This window comes from Dipodomys spectabilis, unplaced genomic scaffold (genome assembly GCF_019054845.1).
Source record: "Dipodomys spectabilis isolate Male_0828 unplaced genomic scaffold, ASM1905484v1 ptg000370l, whole genome shotgun sequence".
NCBI lineage: Eukaryota > Metazoa > Chordata > Mammalia > Rodentia > Heteromyidae > Dipodomys > Dipodomys spectabilis.
Window position 1 is genome coordinate 2,438,760 of NW_024871047.1, and position 11,894 is coordinate 2,450,653.

General features: G+C 36.9%; 1 non-coding gene and 1 pseudogene across 1 annotated transcript; both read left to right on the forward strand.

The window, feature by feature from the left end:
* Nucleotides 1–5,145: 5,145 nt before the first annotated feature.
* Nucleotides 5,146–6,530, forward strand: LOC122096391 (annotated as a pseudogene).
* A 2,573-nt stretch (nucleotides 6,531–9,103) lies between these two features.
* LOC122096402 lies at nucleotides 9,104–9,212 on the forward strand. The gene has a single exon (XR_006145295.1). It is a non-coding gene; the product is annotated as a U6 spliceosomal RNA (small nuclear RNA).
* Nucleotides 9,213–11,894: the final 2,682 nt, after the last annotated feature.

Sequence of the window (11,894 nt, forward strand, 5' to 3'; positions counted from 1 at the left end):
TGGTGGTTTATTGGAGATAAGAGTCTCACAGATTTTCCTGCCCGACTGAGTTTGAACTTTAATCCGCAGATCTCAGCCTCCTGAATAGCTAGGATTACAGGTGTGAGCCACTGGTGCCCAGCCTATTGTTTTCTTATATTCTTGCATTTGTCTCTTTGTGTGGTATTGTAGCTCAGTGAACTTCTGTAAACAAGTGCTTTGACTTATTTGTCAGACAACTCATAGATCTCCATTTTGCTGAGGTCATTTACCAGAATTTTTTGTTTCTTTGAGTTGTATCATATTTACCTGGTTTTTTCAATTCTTGAAGTCTTGTGTTGTTGTTTTTACATTTAAAAGAGTTATCTCCAACCTTTAGTTACTGGTTTTTGGAGAGAGAGCTTTTCAGTAATTATCCATCCAGATATTTCATAGCTGTCTCATTTGGTGGTCTCAATTTCCTATGCATGCAATTGCTTCTATGCCCTTCTGTCTTTAAGAAGTAAATTTATAGGACTTTATGCCTTGACTTGATCTCAAAAAGCCACAATTGTTCTTGAAACAGTCTATTTTCCTCATAGAACTGCCCTGTGATTGTAAGCTCTTCTTTCCAGTCTAAGAGCTTCAAGCTAGCTATCCACATGTGTGCATGTACAAAGGATCACATGAGGAACTGGATGGGCTAGTTGGGAATATCCATATACATTGTATTCTATGATGTCGACCAGTAGGTCTCTTGGTGGACTTGCCACATGGTTTAGAGAAACAGTGGCCCTTTGTTGAATTTTGTGTCTTTGTTTGATCCCTGATACTTTTCCCTGATACTAAACTGCAATCAGACAATTTACATATCTGGATTCCATCAATGTTCTAGATAGGTCAAGACTCAATTGAGTACCTTCATGTGTATACATAAGTTAGGCAGTTACTACATTCTCAATTTCCCCTCAGACTTCACAAGATGAGGAAGTCTCTTGCCACTGAGCTGTGCTGCTTTTGGGAAGGGATGGCATGAATGAAGTAAAATAGTTACTATTATCCTCTTAAATGCATCTACTATGTGATGTTTTTGCTCTAAGAGCCAGTCCCTCTGGTGGGTATCTAAGTCCCCCACAAAAGTACTCTCATCTATAGGTGATCATCATCAATATCAGTGTTTCTATGGGAAGATGAGAGCCAAAACCTCTTGTTCTCCCATCTTGTTGGTGTCTAAATCTAATAAATTATTTTCATACTTCAATGAGTCATTATTTCCTGCAGACTAAAATTTAAACTCTTAAGCATAGCTGGGCTCCATCCATATGAAGGTACTTATAGTTTCTAGGATTCACTTTGCAGCTTCAAGCCACAATGCTTTCTGACATACTGCCTTCTCTACTTCCATCTTCCTATATGCTTACATGAATTTTTATACAACTTTCAAGATCTGCCATACATATCTTCTTTTGTGAAATGTTCTGTGCTTTTGTGAGCATCCCTTTTGAAATATGCCTTAGATCTGTCTTTAAAGAATAGCTTAAACCTGGAGGTGAAAAAGATGAAAATAGTTAACAGAACTACTAAGGTTTAAGAAGGCCATCCTTTTATCTGGATCTGCCAGTGAATATATGAAAGAACTTCACTGGAGAATTTGACCACCCTATGATTCAAGTTTTTTGTATGCAGAATAACAGTGGTGAATCAGATGGTCTTTAAAGGTTCTTGCAATTCTAACATCACTGATTCTGTAGTTCTTCTGGGTAATAGAGAGGAGGCTAGTTTAAATGGAATCTGTAGTGAGGTGAAGAGGTCTGAATAGAGTAGCTCTCTAGTATTGACTGTGGCCTGATCAGCACTAGAATTTGAGAAAATTGAAAAAATACAGAAAGCACTATTCAAAGATAAAACAGATAATGGAAATAATGCTGTTCATGGACATGCTCCTTTTTCTATCAGCTAAAGTAATAATTCATTTTATACATGCACAAAAAATGTGTAGAAGAGGCAGAAAGGTTTTACCTCTCCATTATGGAAATATTATGGAAAATGTTAACCATAGATGCTGCTCTGGTCCTTCCTAACAAATCTAAAATTAAGTCCTGAAACCATATGTGTTCCCAAGTAACATAAAAGCATTCCTGAATAATGATCAAGAATATTTATAAGAATATTGTCTGGACATAATTGCCCAAACTTGTAATCCCAACTACATGGGAGATAGAATAGGAGGATCACAGTTTGGGGCCAATTTAGGCAAAAAGTAAGACTGCCTCAAAAGCTGAGCATGGTGTTTACCATCTGTAATAACTGTTTAAGACTAACCTAGGCTAAATTATGAGGCCCTATTGGAAAAATAAACTAAAATGACTGAGGTCATGACTCAGGTATTAGAGCAGTTTCCTCACAAGTGCAAGGCACTGGGTTCAATTATTAGGATTGCCACAAAATAAATTTATAGGAATACAAATATTTCAATAACAAGTTGAAAATTTACTATATATGGTACTCAAAAGAGCTACACATTTTGCCAAGAAGTTGGAATATATTATTAAGACAAAATTTATTAACACTTAGAAAGAAATTACCAAAAACTGATAAAACAAATATCTGCAGCCAGTATAGCAGTTATGACTATTACATATGTTTAAGTAGTAGAAACATTGATCAATGTAGTATTTAAAGATGTAATGTAACTAAAATCAATATGTTGAAAACTAAATGAGATGATAAATATGCTGTATTAAATAAAAAAAGACTCAAATAAAATAAAATAAAATTAATTTAATAAAAAAAAAAAGAATAGGTATTATAGGACAAATTATCAGTAAGCATAAGATACACCAATAATTTATCTAACATGTAATGCAAAAATTAAAAAAGAAAGATATGAGTATCAGTGAACCATGAGACAATTTCATGAACTCTAGTATAAATACAAGTTAAGCATCAGAAGGAATAGAAATTGGAAGGGACAAAAAATTATTTCAAGAAACAAGTCAAGGGGCTGGGAAGGTGGCTCAGTGGTACAGTGCTTACCTTGCGTGCATGAGGCCCTGGGTTGGATTCCTCAGCACTACATAAGCAGAAAAAGCTGGAAGGGGTACTGTGGCTCAAGTGGTAGAGCACTAGTCTTGAGCTGAAGAGCTGAAGGACAGCACCCAGGTCCAGAGTTCAAGCCCCACACCCGGCAAAAAAACAAAAACAAGCAAAAAACAAAAACAAAAAATCAAAAATTTCAAAGTGGGGGGGGAGGTGGGGAGATGAGAAGCAATGGTAAGGGGAAACAAAGGAGGAGGCAACAATGCTTGATAAGAAATGTACTCATTATCTTACCCATGTAATTGTAACTCCTCTGTATGGTATTTTCACAATGTAAAAAAAAAAGGGAATCACCAAAGGATTCCGCATATTAAAAGCTGTTGCTCTTTGTATTTGACAATCAGAAAAAAAATTTCAAAGTTCCTGAAAACATAATAGCCATGAGCCGGGGTTGGGAAGGTGGCTCAGTGGTAGAGTGCTTGCCTTGCATGCATGAGGCCCTGGGTTCGATTCCTCAGCACCACATAAGCAAAAAGAAAAAAAAGCTGGAAGTGGCGCTGTGGCTCAAGTGGTAGAGTGACAGTGCCCAAGCCCAGAGTTCAGGCCCCACAACCAGACCCCCCCCCAAAAAAAAATAGCCATGAGCCTAAGAGGTAAATTTAAAGCACAAGGAATAGGAAGAATAATATGATAAGGCTCATCAGAATAAAATTTCGTTAAAGCTAATAGTAGAAATTCTTAAAAGTAAGCAAATATAAATGAACAATTATAAAGTATGATAATAGACTACTCATGAGAACCCATGTTAGCCAGGAAAAAATGGACATAAGAACAAATTTAAGCTTTTATACGTATCAAAATATTTTCTAAATTGTGAAAATACTGTACAGAGGGGTTACAATTACATGAGCAAGATAATGAGTACATTTCTCATCAAGCATTGTAGCCTCCTCCTTTGTTTCCCCTTCCCATCCCTTCCTATCCTCCCCCCATCCCCCCACCCAATCATCCCCACTCCCCCCCCACCAAAGTTGTAAAGTTCGTTTTCGACATAACGACTTGTACATCTCATTGTTGCAATGGGTCTACCTGTATTCCTATTTAAATGATTTGTTTTTTCCCTTCCCCTCCACAAATTATACCAACATCAAATACAGTGAAAGCAGGAGTTATACTGTGGGGGAGGGACATACAAAGCAACAAAGAAATAATCTTATAAATATGTTAGAAACAATCGCATGAAAGAAAAAAAACATTTGAGTACATATCTTAGGGTTCATTTCCCTAACATCACCTTATCTGATCTTTTCTGCTTGACTCAGACATATACTAGATATTGCTAATAAGGTCTCATATCTAAAATATACTTGGAACTCAAAAAATTAAATCCCCCAACAACAAATCTTCAAAGAAACAACTGCCCAATAAATAAGTGGGCTAAAGACTTAAAGAGAAACTTCTCTGAAGAGGAAAGAAGGATGGCCAATAGACACATGAAGAAATGCTCAACATCCCTAGCCATAAAAGAAATGCAAATCAAAACAACATTGAGATACCACCTCACTCCACTTAGAATGGCTAAAATCAAGAACTCTAAAAACAACAGATGCTGGAGGGGATGTGGACAGAAGGGAACCTTACTGCATTGTTAGTGGGAGTGTAAACTTGTTCAGCCACTTTGGAAAGCAGTATGGAGGTTCCTCAAAAGACTCCACATAGAGCTCTCGTATGACCCAGCAATCCCACTTTGGAGCATTTACCTAAATGTTTACAAACAAGACCACACTAAACCTACCAGCATGACTATGTTTATTGCAGCACTATTTAGTATAGCTAAGATATGGAACCAACCCATATGCCCCTCAGTAGATGAATGGATGAAGAAAATGTATATATACACAATGGAATTCTATGCCTCCATCAGAAAGAATGACATTGCCCCATTTGTTAGGAAATGGAAAGACTTGGAAAAAATTATATTAAGTGAAGTAAGCCAGGCTCAAAGAAACATACTTATCAAAATATTTTGAAAATAAAGGTGAATACTTCTCCATCTGAATATAAACTGAATGAATTTATAAATACCCATAATATAAGAAATTTTGAAGAACTCCCAAAATATGTAAGGAAATGATACTGTATGGAAATATGAAGACCAACAGCAATGGTAATTATGTCTATCATGTCTGTATATACCTATGATGTCCAATTTATCTTATTATTATAACAATCTCTTTAAAAGATAATTATTTAAAGCAAAATATTATAACAATGTTTTCTATAGTTTATCAGTATTACAAGACTAGAAGTAGAATATCAATAGGAGAAATAGATATGTAATTTTTGTGTGTATATATGTATACTGTATGTATATATAATATTATTTTACTGAAAAATAGACTATAGTAAGTTTAAAAATATTATTTAAACTCGAAATCAAGAATAATGCATAGACACATGCAGAGACAGAGACAGACACAGAGAGCAGTTTTAACTAATAAGCCCACAAAGAAGATCACATGGAATCATAAAGTATTAATCTAATCCAAAAAAACCCATAGAAAATGGAAAAAAGTGGAACAAATGATGACTGACACAGCTAGAAATTAAACAACATAGTAGAAACAAGCTATAAGCAGGATCGCCTAAATATGAATATTAAAAACCACCCAAAACAAGATAATTAGACTAAATTAAAAATAAAACCTACTGTATGCTGTGTAAGAGAAAACAATTTTAAACACTGAAGTAAAAGGACACTTAAAAGTAAAAAGAAAGGTGGGGAATTGAGGCCTCTGGCTTCTGGGAGGCCAGGCCCAGCACAATGAAGAACAGGATGGAGGGAAGAATGAGGACAAAGATAATGAAGACAAGGACAGTGATGAAGAAAAGGATAACAATGAGATCATTGATGAGGAAGTGAATATTGACTTTGAAGCTTATTTCATCTCCGATAATGTTCATGTTAGAGTTACAAAATTATTGCAGCAGCTTTTCCTAAAGGCTCCAGTGAACACTGCAGAACAAATTGATCTTTTCATTCAACAGAACCCTATTAGGAGTGTGATTAAGCAAACTAATATTTCAGAAGATAATGACTATAATATAGTTCAAGATGAGATGTTTTGTTTTATGAACCTTTTAAATTTAACTGAACATATTAAAGGATTCGTTCTAAGCTTTCTATGAGAACTGTGAAAAGAGGATGGCTGAACAGCTGGATAAGCTTTTAAATGACACCTTGAAGCCAGTGGGCTGTCTGCTAAGTGACAGATTCATTAATGTCCTTTGGATTGTTCTTCCCATCTACCAGCAACTTCAGAAAGGCATACGAACTAATAAGCCATGTGAGACATTCTGCTTCAACTTGCTGGTCCTTAAGAAATTTATGGAAACAGAAAAACTCAATTCCAAGAAGGGGAGTGGTTAAAAGCAGGATTTTTTTAATGTTCACAAATGCAGAGGAAGAATTTTTCTATGAGAAGGCAATCCTCAAGTTTAGCTACTCAGTACAGGAGGCACATGTCTTCTGATGTACCACTGAAACCTTAAGGAACTGGGATGTTAATTCCAGAGACAGAGAGCAGTTTTAACTTATAAGCCCACAAAGAACAGCACATGGAATCATAAAGTATTAACCTAATTCAGGATACCAGGTGAGTGAAATCATGGAAAAACTGAAAAAACACCTATTTAGCCTACTTTCCATAGACTGGGATAGGTTTGGTTTAGTAAAAACTTGAGAAAACCTTGAAAATTTTTACTGAAAAACTCATCACTTTATTCAGATTAAATTTCTCTATAAAAACTACGATTCTGTTTATGTGTCTATAACACATTTATACAATACCTGTTTATTTAAATTTTTGTCAAATTAGGAATGGTTGGCTAGAAACATCTACTAAGAAGAAAAATAGAGAGTGGGTAGTTTAAAGAATGCAGCAGCCAGATGCTGGTTGCTCACGCCTATAATCCTAGCTACTCAGGAGCCTGAGATGTGAGGATAGCAGCTCGATGCCAACTTGGACAGTAAAGACCATGAGACTCTTACCTGTAATTAACCACCAGAAAACCAGAATTGGCTCTGTGGCTCAAAATGGTAGAAGGCTAGCCTTGAGCAAAAAAGCTCAGGGACAGTGTCCATGCCCTGAGTTCAAGGCCTAAGACACACACACACACACACACACACACACACACACACACACACACACACACACGCATGCACGCACGCACGCACGCACACACACACACACACAGACATAACTCCCATTTTTAAATTTTAAAACGAAAAAGTAAAAATACAAAGATTATACTGTGAATAGTCTGCATGAAAGTGTTATCATAGCTGACTCTGAGGCTGCTTTTGTTTGGAACAAACTTTGCAAGTTAATTCCTTTTTTTTTGGCATTTGGGAACTTGGTTTTTTTTTTTTTTTTTTTTTTTTGGTCGGTCGTGGGCCTTGAACTCTGGGCCTGGGCGCTGTCCCTCAGCTCTTCAGCTCAAGGCGAGTGCTCTACCACTTGAGCCACAGCGCCACTTCCGGTTTTCTAGTGGTTTATTGGAGATAGGAGTCTCACGGTCTTTCCTGCCCGGGCTGGCTTTGAACCGCGATCCTCAGATCTCAGCCTCCTGAGTAGCTAGGATTACAGGCGTGAGCCACCAGCGCCTGGCTGGCATTTGGGAACTTGGATTTCAGGAGCACTCTCACCAGTTTTTAACTGTTCAGTGTCTTAACATGTCTAGACTATCTAACTATGTGACTATCACACTATGTGATCTCTTCCACCCTTGCTTCAGCCATTTTAATGTGTTCCACCTTGAGGCTGTCAGTACAGAACCAACATGGGTTTGCTCAGCCTGACTTTCATCTTTTGAATCTGTGACCTAAGCAAACTTACTTTCTTTATGAAGTATCTGGTCCTAAGTTACTTCATTATAAAATAGAAAACAGATGTACAGTGATAGCATGTTAATGTATCTTAGTCATTTGTACAACTATGTGCTAAGTCCCATGAGTCCTTCTAAAAACATTGAGTTGGAAAAAATGACATGAATGTAAAATGGAAACTGTTTGCAGAGGGAAACCAATGGGAGGGCTGAGACTAAAACGAAAGGGTAGTGGGATGGGCACTAATAATCAGTGTTTTATTTACATGTATGAAAATACAATAGTGAAACACATTACAATTTGTTCAAAAGTGGGTGAAAGACAAGAAAGAGCAATAGTGAGGGTGAATTCAATCAAAGTATGTGATATACAATTATGAAAGTATCACAATGAAACCCTTATGTACAATTAATATATGCTAATGTATGCTAACAAAATATTGACTTGGTCTTGAGTCCCTGATATACTAATAAAAACCAATGGCAAGGTGGTCTGCTCTGAAAGGAGAAAGGGTATACATTAGAGAAAAAAATAGTACCATAGATAAAAAATTTCTATTCAGGACTGGGAATGTAACCCAGAGGTTGCACTTGCATAGCATGGGTGAGACCCTGGATTTGATCTCCAGCAAAAAAAGTATGTTAATTCATCAGAATACAATGTTAAACTTATTTAAATCCAATTAAACACAAACATGCATGCACACACATGCACACATACATAAAGCCAGAAGTAGATCTGTGGCTCAAGTGGTAGTGCCCTAGTTCAAGCATAGAAAAATGAAAGGAAGGAAGGAGGGAAGGAGGGAAGGAGGGAGGGAAGAAGGAAGGAAGGAAGGAAGGAAAGAAGGAAGGAAGGAAAGAAGGAAGGAATGAAGGAAAGAAAATGAAAGAGAGAAAAAAGAAAAAGGAAAGAAGGGAAGAAGAAAGAAAACAATAAACCCTTAAATACTTGTACCCCAGATAGGTCAAAAATATTAAAAGATTAATAGGTCAAAAATATCAAGAGGTGGGGCTGGGAAGGTGGCTCAGTGGTAGAGTGCTTGCCTCACATGCATGAGGCCCTGGGTTTGATTCCTCAGCACCACATACACAGAAAAAGCCAGAAGTGTGTGTTTTGGCTCAAGTGGTAGAGCACTAGCCTCGAGCTAAAGAGCTGAGGGATCTCACAGGCCCAGAGTTCAGGCCCCACAACCAACCAAAAAAAAAAAAAAATCGAGGTGCCCTTTTCTGCAACATATATACACTAAATTGGAATGATCCAGGGAAAATTAGCATAGTTCTTGTGTAAGGATGTCATGCAAATTCATGAGGTAGTCCATATATAAGGTAAAAAGGAGAATGTCTCAGAGGGAATCAGTGGAATGGAGAAAGAGGAAAGTAAAGGACACAGAGTAATGTGGATTAAATCCCATAACCATAAATATATGAAGACAAGATAATGAAATCTACCAAATGCTGTTTGATAAAGGGGGATAGGAGTGAAGGGGTATGACATATAATGGAAGGGATAAACTTGTTCACAGTACTCTGTATGTGTCTAGGTAATTATGCACAATGAAACTCCCACATACTACAGCATGCTAATTCAGAAAATAAAAACTTCAAAAATATAAAAAAAAACAGAAGTATTTCAACAACTGCATGTCAAACATTATGTGGTACACATAAAAGCAGTATACACAGGGAATTCATATCACTGAAAAGCCTGCTTTAGAAATGAAGGGTCCCCAATCAAGATAATATGATAGCTGTCTGCTGATGGCTCACAACTGTAGTCCTGAGGCTGAGATTGGGAGGATCCAAATTTGAAGCCACCCTGGGCAAAAAAGATCATGAAACTCTTATCTTTTATTAACCAGCATAAAGCTAGGCTGAAGGTATGGCTCAAGTGGTAGAAAGCCAATCACAAATAAGCCAAATGTGTTTGAGGCTCTTGAGTACAAAGTTAAAGCCCTGGTACCAGCAGAGAAGAAGATGGGCAGATGCCATTAATATGAGGAATCAGGTCAGTAATACAATTATATGCCCTTCTATAATAAAAGAATAACATTATGAATTATGTTACTCCAATAAATTAACAACCTAGGTCAAATAGAAAAATCCTTAAAGGCATATAATACTAAAAAACACCACTAAAGGAGAAATAACAAAACTACACCAGTATTTATTAAATTCAATGAATCTACTGTCTAAAAGCTGTCCACAAAGAAAACTTCCTGACATGTATGACTACACTGGTGCATTGTACTGAACAATTTAAAGAAGAAACAACATCAATTCTACACAATTCTTTCAGAAAATCAAAGACACAAGGATCCTACAGGGCCTGGTAACAAAGAAATTACAAAGGAGGAAATCTATGGATGAATGTCATTCATAAAATTAGATATAAGCAGGGTCCCAGTGGCTCACACCTGTACTCCTAGGTACTCAAGAGGCTGAGAACTGAGGGTGACAATTAAAAGTCAGCCTGGGCAGGAGACTTTTATCTCCAATTAAGCACCAAAAAAGTAAAAGCTGTAAGTGAAGCTGTGTGGTGGTATAGTGCTAGCCTTGAGCACAAAAGCTCAGGCACAGCACCCAGGCCCTCAGTTCAAGCCCCAAGATTGGTGTGCTCTCTCTCTCTGTCTCTCTCTGTCTCTGTCTGTCTGTCTGTCTGTCTCTCTGTCTGTCTGTCTGTCTGTCTCTCTCTCTCTCTCTCTCTCTCTCACACACACACACACACACACATACACACACCTCTAATTAAACATCAAAAAACTGGAAATGGAGCTGTGGCCTTGGATTAGAGCACCGACCTTGACTGCAGAAGCTAAGGCACAATGCCCAGGCTGTGAGTGCAAGCCCCAGGACTGGAACAAAAAATTGAAGTAAAAAATACATTTACAGTTGTGTCCAAAATGGGAAATTTTGATAGAATATATGTAAGTGCTGAAACCATTCAAGACTATAAAACATTGCTGAGGGAAATGAAAGATCTAAATTAATGGAAAGATGCCATGTTCTCATATCAAAAGTGGCATTAAGACTTTTTTTACTCAACATGGTAAAAAGACTCAGTTAAATCTCAATCAATCACAATAAGGTTTTTTGTTTTTTTAATTTCTTTTTTAAAAATTGTATTCATATAGTTGATATACAGAGGGATTACAGTTACATGAATCAGCTATAGACAGTACAATTCTTTTTTAATGTATATTTTTATTGTAAAGGTACAATACAGAGGGGTTACAGTTACATGAGCAAAGTAATGAGTCCACTTCCTATTGAGCATTGTTACACTCTCCCTTGTTTTTCCCCTACATTCCTTTCCTCCCTATCTCCCCAAATTTTCCCTTCTACCTCCCAAAGTTGTAAAGTTTGTTTTCAACATAGTGTCTTGTACATCTTGTTGTTACAATGGGTCATCCTGTATCCTTATTTCAGTATTTTATTTCGCTTCCCCTCTGCAAATTAGAAACACACACACACACACACACACACACACACACACACACACACACATACAGACAGACACACACGATGCAGGACACTAGAATCAAATACAATGACAACAGGGGTTATACCATGGGTGAAGAACATACAAAGAAACAAAAAAAAGTCACATAGAACATTACAATTACATTAAAAAGAACAGCAAGAAAGATAAGATCTCTTCTGTCCCTATCTTGGGGTCCATTTTGCTTAACATCATCTCTTGTGCTCATGTGTACATATCTTTTGAATTCTTCTCATTATTCTAGACAAATTGCAAAGAAGGGAAACCATGGGAACTATGTTTCTTTGGGTCTAGGTTACTTCACTTAATATAATTTTTTCCAAGTCTTTCCATTTCCTAACAAATGGAGAGGTGTCATTATTTCTGATGGAGGCATAGAATTTCATTGTATATGTATATAACATATTTTCTTGATCCATTCATCTACTGAGTGGCAACTGGGATGGTTCCATAGCTTAGCTACGGTCAATAATGCAGAGATAAACATAGTTGTGTTGGTAGCTTTAGT